This window comes from Triturus cristatus, chromosome 8, assembly GCF_964204655.1.
Source record: "Triturus cristatus chromosome 8, aTriCri1.1, whole genome shotgun sequence".
In the NCBI taxonomy this organism is placed as follows: Eukaryota; Metazoa; Chordata; class Amphibia; order Caudata; family Salamandridae; genus Triturus; species Triturus cristatus.
Window position 1 is genome coordinate 437837243 of NC_140591.1, and position 12258 is coordinate 437849500.

Here is a 12258-nt window from a genome sequence, read left to right on the forward strand (position 1 = left end):
GCCATGTAGAGCTGCATATAAACAATGAAGCTCCTAGTATCTGCTCCCTTTACATACACGTACACAGTGCGTTACTTGTTTTGTCATTACATTGCGAATCCACGTGCCACACTGTTTCCCACTTTACCTTGAATTTGCTATCACTTTCACGCTGTGCTAAACGTGCAAACCAGCAGAGGGAAACACATATTTAATTAAAAAAAAAAGCAAATACATCAGTTTCCTAGAGCAACAACTTCTCCAAAGTGCGTTCGTTGTTGCAGACTCACAATATTTTCACTTGGTAAGTCAGCCTGCTTCATAGAAAAGTTAAGGTTTAACAGCTACCTGTTATGTACCACGGCCTGACGCCCGATTGTGGCGCTACAGAGTTCTAAAATAAGAACTTGATTCTCTTAAATTAACTTGGTTCTTCATAGGAACTCTATGTAGCGAACACATTCTCGTTTAGCACGCTCGTTCTGTGTGGGCGTGTCCCCTTTGATAACCACCGTGATTGGCGGGTGACAGGAACGAATCCCCGCCCTTTAATGACCAGTCCCTCCCGCGGGTTGTCTAGTCCCTCGTTGCTAGGTCGGTCTCTATGGACTCCAGCGCTGGCCGTCGGAGGAGGGGTGGGAGCCCGAGGCACGAAGAAAGGGGGCCCAGGGACCGAGGAGGCCGTCTTGTCATTCCTCCACCCCGAAAGTCGCTCGTGGAACAGAGTCCCTGGGCATGAGTCGGACTCCAGTGTACCGGGGTTTGGCAGGAGGGGGCTGCCTGCAGCTGCCGAAGTTCTCGTTTGTCAGCCTCACGTAGCGATAGGTAAGATGCATAGTTATAATACTGGCACTGCGTGAGACCGAGACTGATTTACTTCAGAGAGACTGCAACGTGTGTAGACGAGGGAAGTCGACACGAGTTAGCTATCGGTGTCTGTGGTCGGTATTTAAAGTGGCCTCGTTCATTTGAAGTCTGCGACATTCTTTGCTCCAATGGCCAGTTGTGAAACCTTTGGAGCAGTACTAACGCCATCGGTCTCTGGCTCCCTGCATTTATCAGCAGGAATTGGGCGGAATTGGCACAACTCTTTTCAAACGTAAATGTAGTGCTGGGAAAACAGACTAGTCCTGCTGCTTACAGGACAACTCTGCAAGATAGTAGTATGGTCCCGGAGGATAGTAGCAAGATTGTATGGCAGAGGTGGTGTGTGCTAGAAATACAGTAGTTAAGGGGATTATACAGTGGTACCAGGTGGCAGTGCAGTGATGAAAGGTGGTAGTCTGGTGGGTTGAGGTGTTAGTGCCCTGATCTGGGGGATAGATCAGTGCTGAGATTGGTAGCACAATAGATCAGTGCTGAAGGGTCAAAGTCCAGCAGTGAAGTGGGGTGGTAGTGAGCTGGAGTGGTATGAGAGTAACTTGCTAGTGTTGGTAGTTCATTGGAAGGAGTGGTAATACAGTTATGGGCTGGTAATGAGATGTGTGGAGTGGTAGTGCAGTCATTGTGCTACTGCAAAGATGTGGGAGATGATAGGGCAGCACTAAAGTTACACAATGTTGTGTGGTGTGGAATGAACATGTAGTGCTGAGGTTATGAGTACAGTCATAATGGATGTGATCATACAGTGGTGGAGATGGTAGTAAGGTGGTGTGGGTGGTAGTTCAATAATGGGTTGGAAATGGCATAGTGGTGGGTTGCAAGCAGTAATGTGGGGGACATTGCAGACTCGGGTCCATAGTGCTGTTCTAGAATGGCACTGCACTGTTGATGATGATAGTGTGGGGAGATGGATAGCTGTGTGATGTTGTGGTAGTGAAGTGGCGGTATGCCCACAAACTAGGCCTTTGTTAACACTCACCTGCGAGCCCAGGCACATACTACTTTGACAATCAGTATTGTAAAATATAAATATGCACAACATGCCTTGGGTTTATCTGAATAGTGGCTGAAGGGGGCTGACTCAGAGTCCCCCTCTATGTGTGTTTACATGAGCTCTGGCTGACAGGTAAACTGTGTTATGTCAATCAATCAATCAATCAATCAATCAATCAATCAATCACTGCATTTGTAAAGCGCGCTACATACCCAAGAGGGTCTCAAGGCGCTGGGGAGGGGGGGGGGGGTGGTGCTACTGGTCGAAGAGCCAGGTCTTGAGGAGTCTTCTGAAGGCCAGCAGGTCCTGGGTCTGTCGTAGGATGGTCAACGGTAATAAAGTTCAAGTTAAGTCAATCTAATAAGGTTGCATTAAACATCGACTGAGATTTTAAAAAGGGGGATTAAAGGGAGGACAGGCAAAAAAACTAACATGTAGGAAAGGTTGATAAAAACATAAAAGAAACATTCATGCTCATTATCAAATGGTTCAAATAGTGTTAAAAATAATAGGTAGAAGTAAAGAATATTAAGTAGGGAAACCTTAAAAATATGATTACCAGTATAGCAGTCACTGTATTTGAAGCCAAATTCTTCAATACAGGCCCTATGTTTCTAATTAGAATGAAAATGCTCTTGACCTCTTCCAAGAAAATCACCCATCTTCACCAAGTGTGCATTTGCAAAAGTTAGGGGAGTACTTTAAAAGCACCAGAAATAAAAGTATCAAATAATATACTGTAAGTATGATGTGGTGAGGCCTGTTTTTTTTAATAAATCTCTCAAGTAAGAAATTTATAAACAGTAGTGGCAATAAATCAATTTTCTAGGAATAGTAGGGTGATACATTTTTAGGGTTCTGAACGAAAACCCTGAATTAAAGGGCATTTAAAATAATATGATGCGATGTACATAACATTGCATTTTGATTAAGGTCCAACATAACATAAAGCAACCAGAGTAGTTTTAATTGGAGTACAAAGATACAAAAATTTCGGTGAAGTGTTTTTAACCCAGTGAGGTCAATAGTTTTCATTTTTCTGGCCTAGCTCCCACTCCCCTTGTTTATCAGATGCATTAAAACCAGTGCGACACTTCGACATTGACACCACACGAGGTAAAGCTCTTAGTTTAAAGACAAAACTAAGAAAACATTGGGGCTGACTCCAGATAGTTTAGTAAACATTTTAACATAACATTCCTGAGTTGTAAAAAGTTTAAATGTTTACCCCATGGCAGTGCTTTATTTGAGCTGGCGGTTTCTGGTGATCGCCACCGGCCCTTAGTTGTCAACACCTGCTACATGGTGGCGCTGTCTGGCTACTTTAGAGATGAGCACTACAACACTTCCCTGGACCGTTTGGCTTGGCAGTTCGGTTTTTGCTTTGTTCGCCATAAGTTGGCAGGGTATGCTCAGACGTGAGTCCCTTGCTCACTTTGCCACTGGATTCAAGCAAGCCTGGCTGAAGATGGCTGAAATGTCAGAAACCGGTCCTAGGAAGCTTGTTTCCGGTCCAGGGAAGGCATGGCTTGGCAGTTCGGGCTGGACTGTTCCCATGAGGCACAGGGTCAGACTGATTTGCATATGGCCATGTCTGAACTGGGGTGGCAGAGTGGGCTAAAGAACGGTGATGGATTAAACCCAGATCAGTTGACTGGGGGTGAGTGCTTGCAATGTTCAACACTCCGTCCATCATTTCCTTTGGTTTTTGCTTTGTTCGCCATAAGTTGGCATGGTATGCTCAGACGTGAGTCCCTTGCTCACTTTGTCACTGGATTCAAGCAAGCCTAGCTGAAGACGGCTGAAATGTCGGAAACCGGTCCTAGGAAGCTTGTTTCCGGTCCAGGGAAGGCATGGCTTGGCAGTTCGGGCTGGACTGTTCCCATGAGGCACAGAGTCAGACTGATTTGCATATGGCCATGTCTGAACTGGGGTGGCAGAGTGGGCTAAAGAACGGTGATGGATTAAACCCAGATCAGTTGACTGGGGGTGAGTGCTTGCAATGTTCAACACTCCGTCCATCATTTCCTTTGGTTTTTGCTTTGTTCGCCATAAGTTGGCAGGGTATGCTCAGACGTGAGTCCCTTGCTCACTTTGCCACTGGATTCAAGCAAGCCTGGCTGAAGACGGCTTAAATGTCAGAAACCGGTTCTAGGAAGCTTGTTTCCGGTCCAGGGAAGGCATGGCTTGGCAGTTCGGGCTGGACTGTTCCCATGAGGCACAGGGTCAGACTGATTTGCATATGGCCATGTCTGAACTGGGGTGGCAGAGTGGGCTAAAGAACGGTGATGGATTAAACCCAGATCAGTTGACTGGGGGTGAGTGCTTGCAATGTTCAAAACTCCGTCCATCATTTCCTTTGGTTTTTGCTTTGTTCGCCATAAGTTGGCAGGGTATGCTCAGACGTGAGTCCCTTGCTCACTTTGCCACTGGATTCAAGCAAGCCTGGCTGAAGACGGCTGAAATGTCAGAAACCGGTCCTAGGAAGCTTGTTTCCGGTCCAGGGAAGGCATGGCTTGGCAGTTCGGGCTGGACTGTTCCCATGAGGCACAGGGTCAGACTGATTTGCATATGGCCATGTCTGAACTGGGGTGGCAGAGTGGGCTAAAGAACGTTGATGGATTAAACCCAGATCAGTTGACTGGGGGTGAGTGCTTGCAATGTTCAACACTCCGTCCATCATTTGCTTTGGTTTTTGCTTTGTTCGCCATAAGTTGGCAGGGTATGCTCAGACGTGAGTCCCTTGCTCACTTTGCCACTGGATTCAAGCAAGCCTGGCTGAAGACGGCTGAAATGTCAGAAACCGGTCCTAGGAAGCTTGTTTCCGGTCCAGGGAAGGCATGGCTTGGCAGTTCGGGCTGGACTGTTCCCATGAGGCACAGGGTCAGACTGATTTGCATATGGCCATGTCTGAACTGGGGTGGCAGAGTGGGCTAAAGAACGGTGATGGAATAAACCCAGATCAGTTGACTGGGGGTGAGTGCTTGTAATGTTCAACACTCCGTCCATCATTTCCTTTGGTTTTTGCTTTGTTCGCCATAAGTTGGCAGGGTATGCTCAGACGTGAGTCCCTTGCTCACTTTGCCACTGGATTCAAGCAAGCCTGGCTGAAGACGGCTGAAATGTCAGAAACCGGTCCTAGGAAGCTTGTTTCTGGTCCAGGGAAGGCATGGCTTGGCAGTTCGGGCTGGACTGTTCCCATGAGGCACAGGGTCAGACTGATTTGCATATGGCCATGTCTGAACTGGGGTGGCAGAGTGGGCTAAAGAACGGTGATGGATTAAACCCAGATCAGTTGACTGGGGGTGAGTGCTTGCAATGTTCAACACTCCGTCCATCCTTTGCTTTGGTTTTTGCTTTGTTCGCCATAAGTTGGCAGGGTATGCTCAAACGTGAGTCCCTTGCTCACTTTGCCACTGGATTCAAGCAAGCCTGGCTGAAATGTCAGAAACCGGTCCTAGGAAGCTTGTTTCCGGTCCAGGGAAGGCATGGCTTGGCAGTTCGGGCTGGACTGTTCCCATGAGGCACAGGGTCAGACTGATTTGCATATGGCCATGTCTGAACTGGGGTGGCAGAGTGGGCTAAAGAACGGTGATGGATGAAACCCAGATCAGTTGACTGGGGGTGAGTGCTTGCAATGTTCAACACTCCGTCCATCATTTCCTTTGGTTTTGCTAACTTCTACAAAGAACACGACGATGCATCATGAATGCACAGATTATATATGGGTAATGTTCTTTACTCCAAGCCCCAGTCTTCCTCGTCCCAGTCCTCTTACTACCTTTTTCTCAGAACACCATATACCTGGAATTTGTATATTTTAACTTTTAAATGGTTATGTTCTAGGTAAAGAGGAGGTGGCAACATGTTAGAATGGAAAGAGAAGACAGTCTAATAACGTCTTCTTCCCCATTACATATATTTGGTAGCCTGTCTCAGGGAGCTTAAATGCTCTCAAAATAAGGACTGGGATGAGGAATATGGACGAGGAGGTAATAATACGGCAACTATGACAATTATTGTGAGCTCAGCTGATTTTTGTGCAGGGATACCCGAGGGCTGCAATTCCTGATTCCTGCACAAAAATCTGAAGATTTCAAGTTTTCTCCCCAGAATCGGGAATAGCCACATGACCCTCGTGATAACGGGGTAAAGCCACTAACATTGTCAGCCTTCTCTGTGCAGGTGGGAGGTGTCAGCAAAAATGCTAGTGAGTGTTGACATGGGATGGGAATCTGGAGGATTAGTCCAAATTTATATCTGTCTGGATGAAACATTGTCTGCTCCTCTTGTACTGTTGGCACTTTTTACCATTTAAAGGGCTGATAAGATTGGGGCCATGTGTGATCTCCAAAGGATGAGGGCTCTAGGCACTAAATTTCACATAGGAAAATCCACACAGGAAATTCCATATGGGACAAGATTCAAGTACAGACCATGAAGTGTACTTTAAAATCATTACAGAAGGCAAAAATAGTTCAATTCAAACCATCAGAATGCAAATAAATGAGACTTAGCATAGGGGAATGGTGACTGAGCCTATTTTTAGTTATGTAGCTTAGACCACATGCAGTCTATTACAAAGCAAAATAATGAATTAGCAAGAACAAGACATAAAGCCTGCATAGTGTAAAGGGAAGAACAAGTCCTGAGAAATCTCTAGGGGAAGCAAAAGTAGTCTGCCTCACATCTCAAATACAGTGTGTGATACACCTTTTAAACAAATAAATCGTGCTGTCAGTATAGTGTGAAAACAAGTTCCATTACAACATCCAATGGTAAAACGTAAAACACAGCACAGGAAAAATAAGAACACCATCCTGCATGAATAATAAGTAGTGACTTTTACCCTAAACGCTAGTGAATAGCAATCAATGGCACTTTTGAAATTACATATTCAACATCCATTAACTGGAGGAAGAAGCCTTGAAAGGATACAGTTTAGCTGAGATCCTTACTTCAGAAATGTCACACAAAAGAATACCATATATGGACAACAGTCCAGGGCCATAAAAGTTTAAATTAAGAATAATTTTACAAAACTCTGAAGGACATATTTTAGCTCGAGCTGCACAGCAGAGAAACTACAAGCCATATTATAAATGTGCACCGTATGCATGGCTTTAAGTGGGCCGGGTCTCACCAGTGCTGAGCACTGGTAGTTTTTTAAAGGGGGCCTCGAAACGGGTTTCTATGGGGCTCTGTTTTGTGCCCTGGCCCTGTGTTTTTTTTTCCGGACGGCAGTGACATCGATGTGCGCGTGCTCACACTACTCACTTCTCACTAGTGGAGAAGTTACGACATGACGTCATGCCAGGGGAGCAATCAGGGGCGGTGGGTGAGATTTTAAAGTGGTGGGGCGCAAACGAATTAGCATACAGCACCGTAGCGAGCAAGCGTAGCGAGCGAGCCCGAACCCCAAAAGGGGGGTTTGGCGGCGTTACCCCCCCAGAAAATTTTGAAAAAAAAGAAGAAAAATCGTGCATTTTCAAGCAAATTTGAGAAAGCAGGAAGGTTAATAAAGCAATTGTGAAAGTGCAGTTATTACATTAATAGATGGCATAACATAGGTAGCTGCTTATTCAGTATTACCACAGAGCTTCATACATTCTGTCCTATTATGCTCAGGTGCTGAATTCAGACTATAAGACTCATGGAAATCTCAGCTCTAACAGTAGAAGAAGTTGCACAGCAGTGTAATCGTTGCCAGGCTCGTTCCGCAGGAGCGTCAGGAACTTGAAGAAAAGTCCACAGTCTTCCCCTATGGCCTTCCGACTCTATTAGACTCTAGAGTAACGAATGGCACGCAAGGGGAAAACCGGGAAACAAAACAAGGAAAGGCGGGGGAAGAAAAATAGTTTTACAACATACTGAATATTAGACTCTAGAGTAACGAATGGCAAGCAAGGGGAAAACAGGGAAACAAAACAAGGAAAGGCGGGGGAAGAAAAACAGTCTTACAATATACTGAATATAAAAGAAGCAGCGCAATGCGCTGTTACCGTGATTCTGGTTGAGCTGAGCTTTGTACACACACTTCACATAGGTCCACGCAAGTACCCCAAATATAAATGGTATAAAGGTTTTCGCAATTTGCCAAGGGGAAAGGTTTGATAGGCAACACAAGCAACAAATCGTTCACCCTGCGGGAGACAGGTCCGGCCAGTGAACAAAGGTGAGCAAATCTGTGTAGTCTCCAAATAGAACAAACACTACAAAACTTTTAAAAACAGAGATAACAATGCATTTCTTACCTCAATCAGAATTTTTTGTATTCAACAAACAAGTAGCAGCATTCACTTTTTATAAATGAAATCCGCACGTCTGTCTTTCAGTGTAGCAAACTTGTCAATTACTTTCATGTTGAAGTCCGGTATCTTTTGGACTAGCTTGCTCTCTACAGATAGCATCGCCAAAGCATTTAGTCTTTCCTCTAGCATGGTGTTCCTGAGGAATGTCTTTATGCGCTTTAAGGCTGAAAAACATTGTTCAGCTTCTACTGTTGTCATTGGAGTCGTAATCACAATTTTTAGTAAAGTCACTGTCTCTGTAAGTGAGTTTTCCATATGCAGTTTATGAATTAAACTCAGCAAAGTCAAGGGGCTTCTGGCCTTCCGGTACACAGGCATTCCGTAGAGTACAGTTAACTCAGTTCTCAGCTGCTCTTTTTTGAGCATAGGATATGCTTCCACAGCCTGATTCAGAGCACGCTCAGGGAAGGATTCATCATATTGTGCAAACTCTTTACTTTGCAATAAAGTTGCACTCACCAAATGTTTTGTGAATGAAAAACGTTCTTTTGCCTGCACAATTACAATGTCACATATCTCCTTTCCAATTCGAACCAGAGAGGTGATGTTTTGTCTGCGGTTTGCAAAAATAGAATGCTCCGGCAGTTTGCTCTCTAAATCTTCAACCCCATCTCTCACTTTCATAATCTGTTGTACAAATGCAGATGTATTGGCTTTCACAAAGACAGTATCTAGGTCTTTTCTTTGCAACTGATCGTATAACACATTAACAGGAATCATTATGTCATGAAATAAAATCAGTAAGAACTGAAACTCTTTGTCTTGTAGTGTTCTAATAAAGCCATGGGCTTCACTCTGACTTGTGTGATCAAAGTCTGCTCTGGATGCTATGGCGACAAAACATTTCTCAAGGCCCTCCCTCTGTTCAAAGATTAAGTTGACTGTACGAATGTGAAAGTTCCAACGAGTTGAGGATCCCCTTGGTACGCTTTTGTCCACAATCTCATGAAGGGCTTCTGTTCTTTTGGGGGAACGTGTGAAGAATGCTGCTATGCCTCCGATATCCTGAAAGAAAACTCGTGTCTCTCTGATCTTTGATACCGCCTGTTGCATAATAAGATTGAGTTGGTGGGCGTAACAGTGCACAAAATGAGCATTAGGGTACACATCTCGAATTCGTTTCTGTACTCCACTAAGGCTTCCACTCATTACGGACGCACCATCATAGCTTTGTGCGATAAGTTTTTGTTTTTGAGGCAGGTCCGGGAAAATTAAGTCCAGTTGACACAGTATTGCTTCAGTGATGGTTGCTGCACTAGAGTCACTTAAATGCGTGAAGCCATAAAATCTTTCCACAACGTTTCTGTCACTGTCAAGGTACCGAAACACTAACACGGACTGTGTTTGAGTGGACACATCAGTGGTGTCATCAGCCTGAATAGCCACAAAGTCTGTGTTATGCAACTCTTGCACAATATGGCTTCTTATAATTTCGAGCATACAGTCAAGGAGTTCATTTTGTATTGTATTAGAGGTGCCCTTAAAGACTGTAGCATGTGCTAAATGTCTTTCCAAATCCTGGTCTATGGTTGACATTAAATCCACTAGGCCTCGGAAGATCCCAGGTTTTGAGGAAGTTTCTGATTCGTCATGGCCTCGCAATGCCAGTTCGAAAGCACCACAGAAACGAATGCAATCAATGATCTTGGATAGATTTTGTCTGTTCTTATCAACAGCTTAATTGTGTTTTTGAATGGATTTGAGATACACATCATTTATCTGCTGCTCAATTGGTGCGTCTTCCCCCAACATTCCCAGTCTTGTCAGGTTTTCCAGATGATTTCTTGTGAGCGCATGCTTCTTTATTTTTTCAGCGATGTGCTTCAGGTCGACCATTCCTTGCCGTGTCCAAGAAAAGTCACCGCCAAACAGCAAGCAGGGGAAGCAGAACAGAGAATTTCTTATAGGGCACCCTGTAAGCCAATCAGCTTTTGTGTACCAGGCATTTGAGAATGTACGTTTTGACATTTTTCCTCTGTCCTGGGTAGTTTGCTGTAGGTTTATTTCAGGCTGATGAGGTCCTAATTGTTTTATCTGTAGTTTTTGTTCAAGTGGCCGTGACTGGAATGACTTTGTAATCAGCTCTTGTACTGTATTCATGATGGTGTGTTGCTGGCCTTACCAATATATATATATTAAAGAAACCTGTCAATAATCAAAGTACAACGTATAAGGTGCAGTGCAATAATATCAAATTTCAGTATAAATACATTATACATATATCTTGTGCATTATCCTAATACATCTCAAATGACTGCTAAAAATAGATCCGTACTGCCTCCTGCCTCTCTGTGCCATAGTGGTTGCTGGAGGCACTGAAAGACACTGCTTGAGGGCCTTGAGAGTGACCACATACATACATAGCCCTAACTCCCATGTAAAAAAATATATAGCATCAGTTTCCTTACCTTTAACACTGGTGTTTGCTGGGTTGTAGCCGGGGTCGGGTGAGAGAGCAGCAAAGGAGGTTGTGGTCCTCTTGTTGTTTGCTGGAAAATTGCCCCAAAATGCGGTAATGTTTCAGGTTGTCAGGTGCTGAAAATGAAAAGATAACAATTTATTTTTGAAACAGTAGGGTAATGAAACAAAGACTGTGGGGAAAAAACATAACGCTCCAATTTTTTCCTTGCAGTTTGCATCCAGCTCTTAGATGACAGTTAATAGCTCTCTGTTGTATGTTAGGATTTTAACTTAGAAACTGCAAGTAACAAAAGGATCTCTCTGACAAAAGCAGTGCCTTGAGCACCAGTTGTATTACAAACGGACATATTCATTTTTAGGCACTGGGATATTGAGTGATTTTCCCAGAATCACAGGATGTTTGAGACTCCTGCCAGACTTGAACTCTGCAGAGAAGGCTCGGCGTTCCTGGCTGTTCGGGACGGGCGTGGTGGGCAGAGAAGGACTAGCCCAGAGAAGGCAAGGGCAGTGTCCACCTCTGCTCTGCCCCCTCTCTTTTTTCAGCTTATTCCCTCTCTTTAGGACTAGCTCCTCCTCACTTACTGAAAACTGTGACTTCAAGGATTAGTTCTCAGCCTCTCTTTCCTCCTTTCGTTTATTTTTTGTTCCCCTGTGAAATGGATCCAAAATATAAAAACACTTTTGTAGTCTTTTTCTGGCATTTTTCTTTTCCACAGTGACAGTGCAGCCTCGGTACTGCTTAGCTGTCTCCATCTCAATTGTTTGATTCTGCAGTCTCAATCAAACGAGCACCTCACAAACATTAATTTGTGCAAATGTATATCCAGGGCTTTAAGTGGACCGGGTCCTGCCAGTGCTCAGCACCGGAAGTTTACAAAAAAAAAAAAAAGCTGGTACCGAGACAGGTCACTATCCAGCTCTCCATGTTTGCCCTCACAGTCAAAATCTTAATTCTGCCGCACTAACACCCTTCACTGCCACTGCTGTAACTTCAAAAATACTAGTTATCTTGCCTTCAGTCTAACCATATCACAACTTGCAGTATTCTCAATTTGATGTACAACGAAGCCAGAGTTGCTTATCTATCTTAAAAAACCGGGCCAATGGGGGCCATGTATTTAAATTAGAAAATAGTGTTGGGACCTCGGAACAGTCAGCGAAAAAAAGGTTTTAGAATGCTGTGTTGTTCAACTTCTCCAGTACTGAGCATGCGCACCTCTTTTTAACACCTGCATGCATGCTCAACCTAGACAGTACCCGAAAACCTGGACATTTATTCAATAAGGAGAAAAGTGTCGGGACACTTCTCCATAAAACGGGATGTATGGACGCAGACTTTAACTTGCGTGTTTTTAAGCAACGCCCTTAATTACATCGGCGAGGCCTCAGAGACCTACACAGTTTTTTTCATCCCCTTAAATCCCTGTGTAAATCCAATGAATGCACACACTCCAGCACTACATAAAACTCTATAAATAAAATAAATACAACATACGGCTGAAAACAATGCACTTTGCACAGTTTAGACATGAAAATGGTCACCGACCATATTCAATGAGAACTGCGCTTGAAGCTTCTTCACAATTGGCCTGGCCAAAGGCCATGTGCCATGTGCAGATCATACATGGCATGGACAAAGGCCAAGCCTTACGTGAACTGTTCTCAATACAT

At 44.2% G+C, this 12258-nt stretch overlaps 1 protein-coding gene across 2 annotated transcripts in view; it reads left to right on the forward strand.

Moving 5' to 3' along the window:
- The first annotated feature begins 577 nt into the window (after nucleotides 1-577).
- The window catches only part of LRRC63 (leucine rich repeat containing 63), a 242022-nt gene continuing 230341 nt past the window's right edge, over nucleotides 578-12258 (forward strand). Inside the window, exon 1 of one of the 2 annotated variants that reach the window (XM_085621841.1) lies at nucleotides 578-804. The gene's annotated coding sequence lies outside the window, so the exon portion shown is untranslated. The remainder of the gene's footprint in view (nucleotides 805-12258) is intronic. The other variant, XM_085621840.1, reaches the window with a different exon arrangement.